The sequence below is a fragment of the Gossypium raimondii genome, chromosome 2 (assembly GCF_025698545.1).
Source record: "Gossypium raimondii isolate GPD5lz chromosome 2, ASM2569854v1, whole genome shotgun sequence".
Taxonomy (NCBI): domain Eukaryota; kingdom Viridiplantae; phylum Streptophyta; class Magnoliopsida; order Malvales; family Malvaceae; genus Gossypium; species Gossypium raimondii.
Window position 1 is genome coordinate 14,619,602 of NC_068566.1, and position 17,721 is coordinate 14,637,322.

The following is a 17,721-nucleotide window of genomic DNA, read 5'->3' on the forward strand; positions in this document are numbered from 1 at the left end:
ACGGCATGTAAACTATGCTACTTAAAGAATACATATGAAACGTGCATTTGATTGAAATATTGTATGACATATCGCATGTGCATGGGCTGAGATATTGTGGTTGACGAAGGAGTTTCATGGAGTATTGGTGGCATATTAAGTCTGCATTTATATGTACTCAATGCACTGCACTAGGAGTACTGTGGAGATTGGTGATTTTATCGCATTATATGTTAAATTGCAGAATATCTACATTATGTTTATATGGTGGTTTAATCACATCGAGCTAGTTAACTCACCCTATTACTTCAAACCTCTCGGGTAAGGAACGAGACTAGGATCGGACATTGCATGCGGACGTACGACGGACGTTAGACTTAGATTCTATTTAATTTTATTTTAGTTAAAGTTCCCTAAATTTATATGGTTTTTGGACTGTAAAGCTATTTGAACTGTGGTTTGGGTTTATTTCTGTTTTGGGGTTTATCATGCATGCATAATTTACTTACTTTAAATTGATTTATAAGAGTAATATGAAATTAGACTAAGCATGTTACTCAGCTTAATAAATAATCGAAGTTTTAATTGTTTTTCCACTGTAAATAAATTTAATAGGGTTTTTAACAACAATGACGAGCAATGTTTTTCTTAAAACCACACCAATGTTATTAACTTGACTTAACAAAAGTTGTACTATTTAATAAATGTTTTCCCAAAATAACAAAGTTAGCTGCGGTTTTATTTAAAAGAGAGTGTATATGAGGTTTTCAACCAGCGATAGATTAGTTGTTTAGCTGTCTAGTGTGATAAAGTAGATTAGTTGTTTAGGTGTCCAGTGTGACCTTCACAATTCAACCATAACGTCTAGGTCGGGTTTAGGAGGTTACACCTCTTGTGTCCACCTCGGTGTTAGCCTTCGAATAAGAATGAAAGGTTAAAGATACCAGCTGCCTGGAAATAAAGAAAAAAATTACGTTGATTACACCGACAATCCCTCTATTTTTCCCTATGATTATGGCATCAATATTTTATATGATATATATAAGGCATCATTTGTGGGTATCCAAAAACCTTGAACTCGTGACCGCATAACGACCGCCAACTCACCCCTGGTTATACTCGAACCTGTGACAGCATCACAGCCGCTGACTGGGACCTCCACTTAGACTTTGATCCCTGACCGTATCAAGCATTGTCACTCCGAAACTTGACTTCCATAGGATGGGTTTTTGAGGTAATGGTCCTATCCCGGCATGAAATATGAAATATACGTGTTCTGAGATGCATTACCGCATCCCTGACCTCTTAATTTTACCTATAAACTTTCGTGGTTTCACTCCTTAAAACCTAAAAATAACCCAAACTTTATCAAAATAATAAAAAAAGGCCGAGAAGAGAGAGTGTGAAAATGCTTTCACACACTCTCTCAAAAAACGACATATTTCCCTAATTTAAAATAAACCCAAAAGACCGATTAAAAAAAGGCATATATGCCTTATTTAGCCGAGCAACTTATAAAAAAATAAAAAAATAAACATAATATAATGCCATATCAATTAAAATGATTTTACATATTTCTATGTGCTTTTCATTATCATTGTCGTTCGAATATTTCTTTTTAAGATACTTTTAACTTATTAATGCTACTAATTTTTTTAGAGGCTACTAATAGATGCTATTTATAAATCTAAATTTGAATTTTAATTGATATATAACTTGTAAAAGCCTATTTTTGCCCGGCCCATAAACCAAATAAAATAAACAGTCCAATAAACAAAAATCCACAGTCCGTTACAAATCAAATAACCCCAAGCCCCAATCACTAAATCCATTTACAATAGCCCACTATCTAAAAAGCCCAATCGACCCAATTAAACCTATGGCCCAAAACCCGACTCAGCCCAAATGGCCCACAACATAAACATTTCAACAAACCTTGGGGCGCCGCTCCTGCCTCTACCCAATTTGCATACAGACGACCCTCCTCCCACGCCACCTCCAGACGTATGTCGCCTCCACGTCACGTCAGACGGCCTTCACACCACTGACACAACTAACGCGGTGAAATGTAAAAGACACAGCAAACAAGTGATAGAAAAAAACAAACAAAAGAGAGAAATAAGCAGCAAAAAGAAAATGAAACAACGAAAAAAGGAGATTTTGCTTTTTCTATTATTCTGTTTTCTTAATATATAGAACGATTGTAATAAAGCAAAAGGGGAAGGCATTCTGTAAAAAAAAAAGACGATATCAATACAAAGAGAAAAAAATTTGAGGTGATTCTTCGATTTCCTTTTCTGTTCTTCTCTTCTTCTTTTATTTCTTTGATTTCTTTTTATGAACAAAAAATAACAATAGATCGATTTTTAAAAGAGTAATGGCAGATTTCATTTTTTGATAATGTAAATCATCCTTTTTTACTCCTCTACGAAGCAAAAAGAGAAAAGGGAGAGATTTTACCTTCGCCAAGACGCCGTGGAAGCTCCGTTCACTCCGTTCGAATCAGATTTGGCGGAACTTTGGCTGATTGAAGCGGCGCTGAGAGGGGAGTGTTTGGGTTCTTTTTATTCTTTATTTATTTTATTTTCTTTTCTTTTTTATTTTCATTTTGAAAAACTGAAGCGATAGCTTCCAATTTAGGGTTTTGCTTTTGACCTTTACCTGATGTGCGAAACGACGCCGTTTGGAGTTGATCAGTGGCTCCAAAACAGCGCTGTATTGACCCAGATCCGTGCGCAACCCGACCCACTCCATGGGGGATCCGCGCGCTCCTGTTAATTGGGTTATTTTCAACCCCGGTCCCTCCGCCTTTTTTTATTTTGTCCTAAAATTTTTGTATTATTTTATTTTGGTCCTTTTCGAAACGCTGCGCACAGAAAGACGAGGCTATTTACTGTTTAGATCCCTGCTTCTTCGCTCGTATTGTAATATAGTCCTTCAGTTTTTAACCGAATACAAAGCTAATCCTTTTATTTTTATTTATGTTTGCTACCTATTTAATTTTGTTTTACTTCAATTTAATTTTGTTCCATTATTTTATTTTATTTTGTTTGTTCTTCTTTTAACTTTGTTTCAATTCTAATTTATTTTTTTATTACTTTAATTTTAAATCTAATTAGTAATTATTTTTGATATATTTATCTTTAAATATAGTATTATTTTAGTATTTAATCTTAACATTGTTTTAAATTTCATCATTAGTACTACTTAATTTGTTTTATATGATATAATACTATTTTATATACATATGTATATATAATTTATATCAAATTATGTTTATTTTATATATAAATGTATATTATTGATCTCACATTATTGTATTTTTCCACTTACTTTAATACATACGTAATTTATTTCATTTTAAAACTACTTTGTTATATTTCACTTATTTCATTTTTATGTATTGTTCTATATTACTGTCCATTTTGAATTTTTTATTTTTTATTTTTATTTGTTTCTACAAGTATTATTTATTTAAATTAATAAATATATGTTATTTTCTTTAATTATAATATTTATTTTTATTTGGATACTATTATTTCATTTGATATTTATTTTAACTATAATTTTGATTAATTTCAAATTCTTATACATGTATATATGATTTCTTTTAAATTTATTTGAGTTATAATTTCCTTTCTTTCATACGTCTTAAGTTATTTTAAAAGCTTGTACAATTTCATGTGTGATAATTTATTTGGTGCTTTGATTGACTTTAGATTCATTAGCCTTTGAATGTTAACATAATATATGATGTGAGAATTGCTTTTAGGGGTATTGTATTGCATGTTTGTATTTGCTAATTATTCGTAGTTCATTAGAATGCATTTTGGTTACAAATTACCGTTTAGTATTGTACATTATTCCACCGTGTTTCATTTGCTAAAATTTTGCGTTTAACATTGTTTAAGCTTCAAAATCCCTTTTTAAATATTATAATACTCAACTTTCATAATTCGAGAGAGAATTAGTCCCTAACTTACTGGGCTTCAATTTTTCTGATGAATTTAGGTAGTCGAGTATCTCTTTTGCAATAAAAAAACATGTGATTTCGAAATAAAATTAATTAAGATTTCAAAATGTTGGATCCTAACTTACTGGATATGACATTTTGTCATCTCGATTTTAAAATAAAGGCCATATTTGACGTTTAGGAATTTCAAGTGATGGAACCCTAACTTACTGAATTCTGACTTCTCGATTGACTTAAGTAATCAAATGTCCTTCTTAAAACACATGATTTTTTAAAAAAGGGGACGAATCTAGCTTTGAAGATTGAACTGTTGCACTCTAACTAACTGAGTGTGGAGGTTTATTTCTTTGAAATAGGTCCGTCTATTCAACCAATGCCATTATTTAAGCTTGCATTTCAAAGGATTGTATTTTAAAATCTTTTCAAATTTTCGGCATTAAGACATTAGACAATCAATTCGGTACCAATTTTGGGCGTCACGAGGGTGCTAACCCTTCCTCGTGCGTAACCGACTCCCGAACCTTTTTTTCTCAAAACTCGCAGACCTAAAATTATTTTCAGGGTGATCCGATCGCACCATAATAAAAGGTCGGTGGCGACTCCCATTTTCATTTTAAAAGTCGATCCCCCATTTTTCAAACTTGAAAAAATGGTTTCGACAGCTTTTGAAATAGGTCCGTCTATTCAACCAATGCCATTATTTAAGTTTGGATTTCAAAGGATTGTATTTTAAAATCTTTTCAAATTTTCGGCATTAAGACATTAGACAATCAATTCGGTACCAATTTTGGGCGTCACGAGGGTGCTAACCCTTCCTCGTACGTAACCGACTCCCGAACATGTTTTCTCAAAACTCGCAGACCTAAAATTATTTTCAGGGTGATCCGATCGCACCATAATAAAAGGTTGGTGGCGACTCCTGTTTTCATTCTAAAAGTCGATCCCCCATTTTTCAAACTTGAAAAAATGGTTTCGACAGTTTGGCGACTCCGCTGGGGAGTATTAGAGAGTCAAGATGTAAAATTGATTGTTTTCTGTCTTATTGTTGAAAATTGATTTGAAAAATTACGATTTTTTCTTTGCATTGGCTTGCATGATTATTGTAAATTGAGTCGTATATTTTGGCATCATATTGCATAAGACTGTTAGTCTTTCCTTTTTAAGTGGGAGTGAGAAGCTACTCGTTCGTGAGGTTTTCACCTCCGTGCAGGATAGTGGATCACTTTCGGAGTACATTTGTACCTATGTCTTCGTGAGATTTTCATCTCCGTGCAGCCATAGGGAAATGTATTCCCCTGAACCGAACTCGGTCTGTATGAGCCTATAATGGGTGAAGATTGAGGAATCTACTGGTTCGGGTACCTCAACTTTAGAACCAAACCGCATTTAGAAAGCCTAGGAACCCAACCTAGGTAGAATTTCCCCAAACCCTAGGGATTGCCCATGTAAATGCTTGTTTCTCTCAAATTTGTTGCAAATTTTGTTTATATGTTATACTGACTTATGGTGTTTGTTGCTATGTTTGTATGTCATTTCATATTCAAAAGAGTGTCGATTCAAGTTCGATTGTTAAATTAGGAAGTTTGTCATGGAGAACGACTTTCTTGATAAAGTGGAAGATAATGTCATGGTCCGTATATGGTCAGAGAAGGTGCAATTGGAAAAGGGAGACAGTCTAGCTAAGGATTATGTGTCAGAGCTGTGGGACTATACTCGTATTAGTGTGACACAAAATAGCCTACAGGAGCTGAGAGAAATATGAGATAAGTGGAATGATGAGACCAAGCATTTCTTCTATTCTAATTATGGAGATTTGCCGTATTTGCTTGATGTCAAGGTAGATGAGCTATTGTTTCGGGCCCTTGCTCAATATTGGAATCCTGCATATAGCTGTTTCACTTTTGGCAAAGTAGATCTGGTACCTACGGTGGAGGAATATACGGCTTTACTACATTGTCCAAGGCTTCAGGTGGATAAAGCATATTCTAGAGCCGCGTATGTCCCGGCATTTTGGGAGAAATTGCTGAATATTACTGGCATGAGCGAGCAGTGGATCACGACCAGGATAAAGCAGAAAGGGGAGTGTAAATGTATTCCATGGAAAAATTTGCTGGACTTGATCTTAGCACATCTGGATGGGAAATAGAAGGTCGACGTGTTTGCTTTGAGTATCTACGGGTTAGTGATCTTCCCTAGAGCATTGGGGCATGTTGACAACGCGGTTTCAGATCTCTTTGATCGGTTGAGTAAAGGGGTCACGCCTGTTCCTGCAATTTTGGCTGAAACGTTTAGATCTCTGAATGCGTGTAGGCGAGCTGGGGAAGGCAGATTCATAGGTTGTGCGTAATTGTTCTTAGCCTGGTTCCATAGTCATTTCTAAAAGGTCGACAAAGTTTCGTATCGGGTTTTCTCTGGGCATTACTCCCCGTTAAAAGAGATAGTGGCTACGCCAAGAAGGGACGACATATCAGAAGAAAATTGGACAGCAGTCCTGCAAAATCTTCAAGATGATGATGTGGAATGGAGAGCTCCCTGGTTGATTCCTGATGAAATTCTTTACCGTTGTGGAAGCTTTGACTGGGTCCCATTGCTAGGGATTTGGGGAGCCGTCAGGTATGCACCTTTGTTGGTCCTAAGGCAATACAATTCAAGATAGTTTGTTCCGGCAACGCAGGGTTTAGCTCAATGTGAGTTCTCGTACCGGGGAGACAATTACAAGAGAAGGGTAAAAGAAATTTCTCAGGCTTGGAATCAGGTTCATAGGATGAAAAGGCTAGCTGTGGGTTCAGTGACAACTCCAGAGTACGGTGAATGGCGAAATAAGAGAATTAATGATAACATCCCAGAGTTAAACTTGGAGGGTGTTCGACCAATGGAAGAATACCTACAAGTAGTCCCATCAGAGTTGGAGATTATAAAACAAGATTTCGAAAAGAGGAATTCAGAACTCAAAAAGAAAATAGAGCGGTTGGAAGAAGAGAAGATGCATTTAAGACTAGACATGGACGTCCAAAAGTTAGAGGCCGAAAAATTGAAGAAAGGGAAGAATAAAGTAGAGAAGGATCTGGATAGCTTAAAGACAGACTACAAAAAGCTACGAGTATCGAGGCTGGGAAAGACTTCAGAACAATGGCGACGGGAGATCCAAGAAGAAAGAAACAAGGCTGACGGCTGGGAGAAGAAATGCCAAGAGACTCAAGTACAAAACCAGGCCCTAGAGAGGAATTTGTTCGAAAGCCGGAGTATGACAGATGAATTAAAGGCACGAATAGCTGAACTTGAAAGGTCTCTTCATCGTTACCGAAATCGTAATATTGCGGTGGAATTAAGAGCGAGCTTGAACAAGATTGAAGAAACAAAGAAAAGAGTGGAAAAGTTAGAGGCGACGCTACAGGATTGTGAGACGCAGATTACATTTTTTGAAGCAAATGAAGAACGTCAGAAAGAACAGCTTCATTATTATCAAAGCCAAGTTAGAGACAGAGATCACGTCATGGGAGAAGCTGTGACCCAGATTCGGGAGGTAGCCGATTACTTGTAGACCCTGGCAATACAAGCTGATACTTTGAGCGTACAGTACGAATTGGAATCAGACCGGGGAAAAGAGCTTGCTTCGCTGTTTAAAAAGATTAAAGTTCTGAGCATTAGAGCAAAATTGTATATGTAATCTATTTTATGTAAAGAATGTTGTTATCCAAATGAAGCTTTCAAAATGAAATTGAATTAGAATCGATGCTTTTTGCATTCATTCATTACATTACACTGCATCATATGTATTAAAGTCCACCAAAAGACCCTAATTGGTTAAAATAATTACAGTTAACCTGGAAACCGACAAAAGCTCACCAATTAAGCATCAATATGGTACTCAACGAAAAACTAAGGAAATGGACCAAAGATTAGAGAAACTGGAGCAAATGCAAAGAGATATGCAAGAACGATTACAAGCACAAATGCAAGAGCGACTAGATAAAATCCAAGAGGACATGATGGAGAAATTGATCAAAGCTCAAAAGGATGTCATGGCTAAGTTGACCCATCTATTGACGGGAGGAGTAGATAAAGGAAAGGGCCCTATGGCTGATCATGGAGAGGGTAGTAAGGATTCATTATATCTTCCAGGTTTCACTCCACCAAATGTACGAACCCAAACTGAAATGTACCCAAGAGGACTGTCTGTCACAATTAAGCCGCAACAACTACAAACTGGTGTCACAATTTTTCAAGGACGATCGAGTTTAAACCCGAGAGAAAACCCAATCAATCCCACTATTCCAGATTTTGATGAAGCAGCCGAAGAAGGAAAAGCAAGCGCAGAATTGCCAAAATAATGGGAGGATAGGTATAGGTGGTTGGAGAAAAAGTTCAAAGCCTTGGAAAGCGTTGATAGTAATTAGGGAATCGACGCTAAAGATCTAAGCTTAGTCCCAGATTTAGTATTGCCTCCCAAATTCAAGATGCCTGAATTTGAGAAATATAATGGAACTAGCTGCCCCGAGGCCCACATCACTATGTTCTGTAGAAGGATGACAGGCTACGTTAATAACGAGCAGTTGTTAATCCACTGTTTTCAAGACAGTTTAGTAGGGGCAGCATCTAAATGGTACAATCAATTGAGTCATACCAAGATCGGTTCATGGAGGGACCTAGCACAGGCATTCATGAACCAGTACAGCCATGTAATGGATATGACCCCGATAGAATTACACTATAAAATATGGAGAAGAAATCGGGTGAGAGTTTCAGATAGTACGCACAAAGATAGAGGGAAGTTGCCATCCAAGTCCAACCGTCGCTAATAGAAAGAGAGACCACAATGCTCTTTATCAATACCTTAAAATCCCCATTTATCACGCACATGTTAGGAAGTGCAACCAAAAAGCTTTTCTGACATAGTTATGAATAGTGAGATGATTGAGAATGCTATAAGAGCCAGAAAAATTGAGGCGGAAGAGAGTGATAAGAGGTCAACCCCAAGGAGAAGAGAAAATGAGGTGAACAACACAGGTTATTCAAGGTTAGGTGTCGCTAGTCAACAAGGTTCATCAAGACAAGAATCTTATGTGAAACAAGGCATTGAGAACCTCCAGTTCACGCCAATTCCGATGTCGTATAAGAAGCTGTATAAAAGCTTATTCAATGCGCGCATTGTTGCCCCTCTCTGCACGAAACCTCTACAACCTCCGTACCCCAAATGGCACGATGCGAATGCACAATGCGAATATCATGCAGGAAATACGGGGCATTCCATAGAAAATTGTATTGCCTTTAAAAAACTGATTGAAAGGCTTATCAGTATGGGCATCGTTAAATTTGATGATTCCTTCAGTGCGGAAAATCCATTACCCAATCATAATTGATAAGTGGTGTGAATGCAATGCACAAGCAACTGAAGAAAGGACTTTGTTAGATGTCCGCCCTTACAAATTTGGGCGTGTTCTAAGCGATTAGACTGCGGAAGAAAGCCCTGTAGTTTTTAGAACTTATTTAGAGTAATGTTCAGAACATTTTTGTTGTTTTTAGCCTAAAAATGATAGAAATTTCCTTTGTGAAATAGGCTTACGCCTGAACGTTATTATTCTAGTGAAATACATATTTGGAATCACTTTTGAGCCAATGTTATTTCATTCTTTTTGAATAATTATTTCTGATTATTTTATTCTTTTGGATTTTCTTCCACATCATTCATTCATTCATAATCATATTATATTATTCATGAAGTTACACATTCTTTTGTATATTCTTTGGTACTTGCTATGGGTCCTCAAATATCAATGACATGAATGACACTGCTACAGACTCAGATTTTCCTCTTGAGCGAGGCATGTGTTTAAACGGATCTCGTGACTTTGAAAATGATAAAGATTGTAGCTTATCTCCGGACTTGTTGAGGATGGTTGAACAAGAAGATGGACAGATCCTATCTCACAAGGAATCATTAGAAATTGTGAGCTTGGTGAAGATTAGAATGGACCTGACCGCAAAGACGAAGCAAGACCTTGTTGAGTTATCTCTAGAGTTCAAGATGTCTTTGTATGATCATACCAGGATATGCTCGGGTTAACCGCTGAATATGAAATCTGCACAACAGCGCGATGTCAAAATTTACAGTATGAACGATGCAATTCTTTGCCGGAGTAATACCTTTCTCGTTGAGTCAGCATAACTTTGCCCATTTGAAGTCGAGTTTCCATCTCTTCAAGATGTTGTCGGTTTTATCCTGATTAGAGAGGAAGATCCAAAGTTTTTTGTCGTAATTGAGCCCCAAAAGGCTCTATGAAAGAAATCTGATACCAAAGAAGGTTTTTCACATACAAGATGAAAGTGAAAGATCTTATGTGGGAGACTTTATCAAGAAAATATTTGTTCTGGTCAAAAGGGATAACAAGGACTTGCCTAATCCTACGGGTTCAGATCCAATTCAAAAAAATGAAAAATCAAGAATAAAAAATCAAAATAAAATGAGAGAAAAAAAAGAAAAAATCAAAATCAAAGTCAAAATGAAAATGAAAAAGAGAGAAGAAAAAAAGAAAAAAGGAAAAAGGAGAGGCCAAGGCGAAAACCCGCAAAGGGCGCTTTGTGACCAAAGTTGGTTTTGAGTTGAAAACCCAAAAAGGGGCTTCTCAAATTTTGAGCAAAATGGGGCATGGAAATCTCCAATCATTGAAGGTTTTTAATGGGCATTGCTTCACTGTTGAGGTCATTAATTACTTCATCAAAGGGATAGAGGCTGCTTCATGCGTCAATGTCATCATATGCCGACACAGAATTTTAGAGAGGATGGTATTGGATAATGCGTTGAGCTTGAACAATAGCACGATACCTGAGGGCTGTAATCAATTCAAAATCAGACACCACAGTTTGTCACTGTATTGCAAAAAAATGAATTGCAAAATGACTGAGACTTACAAGGGTTGGCATATGAAGTTACCATCTGCCTTATTTGTTTTTAGAACGTTTATCGGAGCTTTGACTGGGGCAACACTGTTTTATCTGGTTTACAAAACGGAAGTAGTTCTACCAATTGAAGTAGAAATCCCTGTTCTCTGGGTTTTAGTTGGTAGAATGAATCCAATCTGATCAAAAGAAAAGGCTAAAAGCTATTTAGTACAGTTAGATGTACCAAAGGCAAATAATGTGAGCCTACAATCAAAATGTTTGCCTCAGAGAATTCTATAAGGGGAACCTAATGTTGAGAAAGATCCTTCTCACACAAAAGGATTTTAGAGGAAAATAGACACCAAAGGCCTTTTCCAGAGGAGTTTTGATCTTGAGTAGGATAGATGGTAACAACTCGCCAAATCTTGCAAACTTAGATTCAGTCAAGCATTACTTCACCTTAAGAAGGAGAAGGGACAAAGATCAAAGCCTGCAAAGGGTGCATTGATTCTTCAAAAAAAAGGGGGAGAAAATGAAAAATGAAAATGAAAAATGAAAAATGAAAAAGTAAAAATGGAGAGGCTAAGGGGAAAACCCGCAAATAGCACCTTAGGCCAAAGGGGATTTGAGTTGAAAACCCGAAAAGGGCGGCTCAAATGTTGATCAGAATGGGGCATGAGGTAATCAAAACAACTCGAATCTTGACCAAATTGGGCATGTGGTGATCTCGCTATGCCTGAATCAACAGGAAAGGATAGGCGACATCTTGGGGCATCGACAGAGCACTGTAGATCTCCTAAACACATGTCCAACTCAAAATGGCCTTCAGAAAGTTTGTATAGAGAAGTTCAAGCTGCGATATCTGGGGCACCCAATTCTCATATTATTTGTTGTTCTTGGAATACTTTTTTCTTTTCCAAGATATACATTCCCAATTAATTTCTTTGTCATCCTTCTTTACTATTTTCGATAATTTGTTCTTTCAAGCTATGCTCAGAACCAACTTTATTCTTAGCCATTGTTATGACACTTCTTTGCAAACATGTTGCATTGGAATAATGATTAATGGACTAATAAAACTTTCACAAAGGAAGTTTTGCATATTACTCTGAAAAGTTTCTAAATAATATAGGAGCCTGAAACAGGACTATTGTTTAGATCACACCAATTTTAAAGGTTGGAAATTTGAGAAGGAAGAGTCTGAATTTAGACTTTCTCTTTGGATTTTGTTGTCAAATACGTTGATTGACAAGACGCCATGTTGGTGAAAAAGTTTAAGTAAACAAGCAAGCAATGATCACTGTAATAGGCCATTTTAGCCCGGGCCCAAACCAAAAACTGAAATTAAAGACAATTACAAATCCAATAAAACACCCCAGCCCAATGACCAAATTATAAAACCCAAAAGGCCCAATTATATCAGCCCAAATGCAGTGTGGCCCAAATTAGCCAAACACAGAGACCCTAGGATGCGCCGCACGACTCCCTCGCATGTCTCCGCGAATGTCGCCCCATGCCGCAACTGCCCACGTTTTTCCCTCGCAACAACGCCCCATGTCGTGGCAACGCCCACACACCTGCAAACCACGAATAGCACTAAGATGATATACACAGAAGAAAACTTGTAAAAAACGATGGTGGGATATATAAAGGGAATTGATTTTTTGTATGGGGGCGAAAAAAAATTTTGTATTGAAAGTTAAAAAAATAAAAACAGAAAAGCATTTTTTAAGGTGACAGATTTTGGTTCTCTTTTTCTATTGTTTTTTTGTTTCTATTTCATTTTGTTTTCTTTTATTTCTTAAAACAAAAATAAAGAGAAAAAGGAAGGAAGGCTTACCGTCGTGAGATTCGTCGAAAGGCAACCTCGCTTCGTCGTTTCATGGTCGGAAATAGGAGAGGACTGAATGGTGGAGTAGATGGAGAGTGCATGCACATTTGTGGGGTGGTGAAGAAGTGATTTTAGGGTTTTAAAATTGGCTTTTATAGGGCATTCTTAAAATGGATAATTTATAATTGATCCCTTTTATTTTTACAAGTGCTTTTAAATTAGCTTATTTATTTCTTTTAAATTTTACCATATTTTTTTAAGTTGTTTCAAATTAGTCCTTTGTTGCTTAATATTGTAGGAGGTTTGGGTAAATTTATTCCTCCGATCCTTCCCTATTCTGCGTGTTTTAAATTACTCCCTTTCTTGTTTTTATTTTCAAATTCGGCTCATAAATTTGCTTGGCTTTTAAATTTAGTCCTTAATTTGTTTTTTAGTTTTTTTATATATTGTTAATATTATTTATTAGTATAATTATTACTATGTTATTATTATTGTATGTGTATATGTGTATATATATATAAGTTAATATATATATTATAAATGTTTTAAATATATATGTAGTATGTATATATTTTATTATCATATCATTTTATATTTATAGTTTATATATATTTTATATACATTCATATTTTTATAATATTTATATTTTCGTGTTTTAAAATTTATATGTTCATAGATTTTTATAACATGTACATATATTCTTGCATTCTTTTCAAGGTTTATTATAAATATTTTCCATTTTCTAAATACATTATACTTATACATTTTTAAAATATATTAATATTTTATATGTATTTTATCATTGTTTTATTTTTTTGCATTTTCTCTCATATCCATGTACATATTTGCAAAATTGTTTATACATTATGCTTATGTATACACATAATTTAAATTAAAATATTTGTTCCATATTGCATTGACATTTTTAATACATTTTTTTAAATACATTTTGATTTTGTCAAAACATTAAAATTATTTTTATGATTCAAAGATTTTCAAAATAAAAACGATATTCAAAGTTAGGGATTTTCGAGGAAAATTGAGCCCTAACGTATTGGGTTCCGATTTTCTTCGTTAATTCCAAATAACCGAGAATATTCGTTATTTAAAATATATAAACAAAAATCATTTTCGGGAATTCAATATGTTATGTCCTAACGCATTGGGCATGACATATTGCTTTCTCGAAATGAAGATTTTCTTTAAAAAATTATTTAAAAACCGATATTCAAAATTCGAGGATATTGAGAAATTGTACCCTAACGTATTGGGTCTCAATTTCTTCGCATGACTTGAATAATTGATTATCCTTTTCAGATTTCAAAATTTGAGTTTACAAAATCTTTTAAATTTTCGACATCAAGGCATTAAAATAATCAATTTGGTACCGATTTTGGGCGTTACGAGGGTGCTAACCCTTCCTAGTGCGTAACTGACTCCCGAACCCGTTTTCTCAAATTTCGTAGACCAAATTTGTTTTTTTAAGGTGAGCGGTCACACCTAAATCACGGATCGATGGCGACTCCAATTCTTGTTTTTTAAAGTCGACAACTAAATTTTTGTTTTCAAAAAATGGTTTCGACAATCACCAAGCAAGAGGAAGAGGTTACCTCAGAGAAGAGAGCTTTCATCTGCGCATAAATATTTGGTATGACACCCTGAGAATGGTATAAGAAACCAGAACGATTCAGATCATGTATCCTTGAATTGGGATAAGAGAGGACTGAGGAAAAGCCACATATTTCTACCCTTGGATTACAGTGGGAGGATGATGGTACAAATTCTGTGCCCCAATAGATTAAACTTTAAGGTTTACAGTGGGGCAATCTGACTAAGTGATTCTTTGAAGAAGCCGGTCAAGCGAGAAGACGTTGTAGCACGTCAGTGTCAAAGCCTTAACAAACTACGAGTAATGACAACCTGAGCGGAATCATTCTCAAAAAAATAAAATTCTGCATCTATGCAAACACCATTCACACATGTCTAGTTAGGAGCATTTGATTCATTTTGATCATGCCATCCTAATCATTAGGCATAATTAGGTTCATTACACAGGTCATGTTCCCCAGAGAACAGATCAATGAAGATCGAAAACAAAGCCTTGCCTCCATCGGTTGTAGTTGAGCTAGTTAAAAATAGCAGATCTTGCCTTCTTGCGTTAACAGCGAAGCAGATCGAAAACGAAGCCTTGCCTCCATCGGTTGCAGTGGAGCTGGTTAAAGATAGCAGATCTTGCCTTCCTGCGTTAATAGCGAAGTAGATCGAAAACAAAGCCTTGCCTCCATCGGTTGCAGTGGAGCTGGTTAAAGATAGCAGATCTTGCCTTCCTGCGTTAACAACGAAGTAGATCGAAAACAAAGCCTTGCCTCCATCGGTTGCAGTGGAGCTGGTTAAAGATCGCAGATCTTGCCTTCCTGCGTTAACAGCGAAGCAGATCGGAAACAAAGTCTTGCCTCCATCGGTTCCAGTGGAGCTGGTTAAAGATAGCAGATCTTGCCTTCCTGCGTTAATAGCGAAGTAGATCAAAAACAAAGCCTTGTCTTCATCGGTTGCAGTGGAGCTGGTTAAAGATAGTAAATCTTGCCCTCCCGTGTCGACAATGAAGCAGATCAAAGAGCACAAGTCCTATGTCCCTGACCAGCAGTGGAATAGGTTGGAAATTGCAGACCTTGTCTCCCTGAGCAGCAGCGGAGTAGATCGAAGACGACGAATCTTATCTTTCCCAGAAGTAGGGAAACAGATTTAAGCCACAAGTCATATGTCCCTAACCAGCAGTGGAATAGGTTGGAAATTGCAGACCTTTGTCTCCCTAAGCAGCAGTGCAGTAGATCGAAGATGACGAATCTTATCTTCCCCAGGAGTAGGGAAACAGATTTAAGCCACAAGTCCTATGTCCCTGACCAGCAATGGAATAAGTTGGAAATTACAAGTCTTATCTCCCTAAGCAGTAGTAGAGCAGACAGAAGAAATCAATCTTATCTCCCTAAAGTTGCAGTGGAGCGGATTAAAATAATAGATCTTATCTCCCTAAGCAGTAGTGGAGCAGATCGCATCGGGTCTTATCTCCCTGAAGTTGTAGCGGAGCAGACTGAGAAAACAAGTCTTATCCTCAAGTCACAGTGTAATGATCAAGAAGCAAATCTTATCTCCCTGAGGTTGCAGTGGAGTAGATTGAATTCGATAATCCTATCTCCCTGAAGTTGTAGTGGAGCGGATTAAAGTAATAGATCTTATCTCCCTGAGGTTGCAGTGGAGCAGATTGAAGTCAATAATCCTATCTCCCTGAAGTTGTAGTGGAGTGGATTAAAGTAATAGATCTTATCTCTCTGAAGTTACAGTAGAGTAGATCGCATCAGGTCTTATCTCTCTGAGGTTACAGTGGAGTTGACCGAAGAATTTCAGATCTTATCTCCCTGAGGTTACAGTGGAGCAGATTGAAGCCAGAGATCTTATCTCCCTGAGATTACAGCGGAGCAGATCGAAGACACTATCCTATCTCCCTGAAGTTACAGTGGAGCGGATTAAAGTATTAGATCTTATCTCTCTGAAGTTACAGTAGAGTAGATCGCATCAGGTCTTATCTCCTTGAGGTTACAGTGGAGTGGACCGAAGAATAGCAGATCTGATCTCCCTAAGCAGTGTGGAGCAGATCGAAGATAGCAAATTTTGTTCTTTCAAAGTTACAAATCTTATCTCCCCGACATTGCGGTGGAGTGGATCGAAGCATCAGTTCCTATACCTTTGAAGATGCAGTAGGATGGAATGGAGCCACTTGAAGAAGAAGAGCACCAAGGTCCAAGCAGGACCGGGCAAAATTGGCCATTTTTAGTCTTTGCCTCATTTCCGTTACACGACAAATGAGCAAAGAGGGGCAGCTGTAAAAGCCCATTTTTGCCCGGCCCATAAACCAAATAAAATAAACAATCTAATAAACAAAAATCCACAGTCCGTTACAAATCAAATAACCCCTAGCCCCAATCACTAAATCCAATTACAATAACCCACTATCTAAAAAGCCCAATCGACCCAATTAAACCTATGGCCCAAAACCCGACTCAGCCCAAATGGCCCACAACATAAACATTTCAGCAAACCCTAGGGCACCGCTCCTGCCTCTACCCAGCCCCAGCGCCGCATGACTCCTTCTCCCACACACACCTCTGCACGTATGTCGCCCTCCAGGTCACCGTACGGCCTCCGTACACCTGCACACAACGAACGCAGCGAAACAGAAAAGACACAGCAAACAAGTGATATAAAAAACAAACGAAAGAGAGAAATAAGCAGCAAAAAGAAAAAAAAAGAAACAACGAAAAATGGAGATTTTGCTTTTTCTATTATTCTGTTTTCTTAATATACAGAACGATTGTAATAGAGCGAAAGGGGAAGGCATTCTGTAAAAAAAAAAGACAATATCAATACAAAGAGAAAAAAATTTGAGGTGATTCTTCGATTTCCTTTTCTGTTCTTCTCTTCTTCTTTTATTTCTTTGATTTATTTTTATGAACAAAAAATAACAATAGATCGATTTTTAAAAGAGTAATGGCAGATTTCATTTTCTGATAATGTAAATCATCCTTTTTTCCTCCTCTACGAAGCAAAAAGAGAAAAGGGAGAGATTTTACCTTCGCCAAGACGCCGTGGAAACTCCGTTCACTCCGTTCGAATCGGAGTTGGGCGGAACTTTGGCTGATTGAAGCGACGCTAAGAGGGGAGCGATTGGGTTCTTTTTATTCTTTATTTTTTTATTTTCTTTTTTATTTTCATTTTGAAAAACTGAAGCGATAGCTGCCAATTTAGGGTTTTGCTTTTGACCTTTACCTGATGTGCGAAACGACGCCGTTTGGAGTCTGATCAGTGGCTCCAAAACGACGCCGTATTGACCCAGATCCGTGCGCGACCCGACCCGCTCCATGGGGGATCCGCGCGCTCCTGTTAATTGGGTTATTTTCAACCCCGGTCCCTCCGCCTTTTATGATTTCGCGATTAAACTCCTTTTATTTTTTTATTTTGTCCTAAAATATTTGTATTATTTTATTTTGGTCCCTTTCGAAACGTT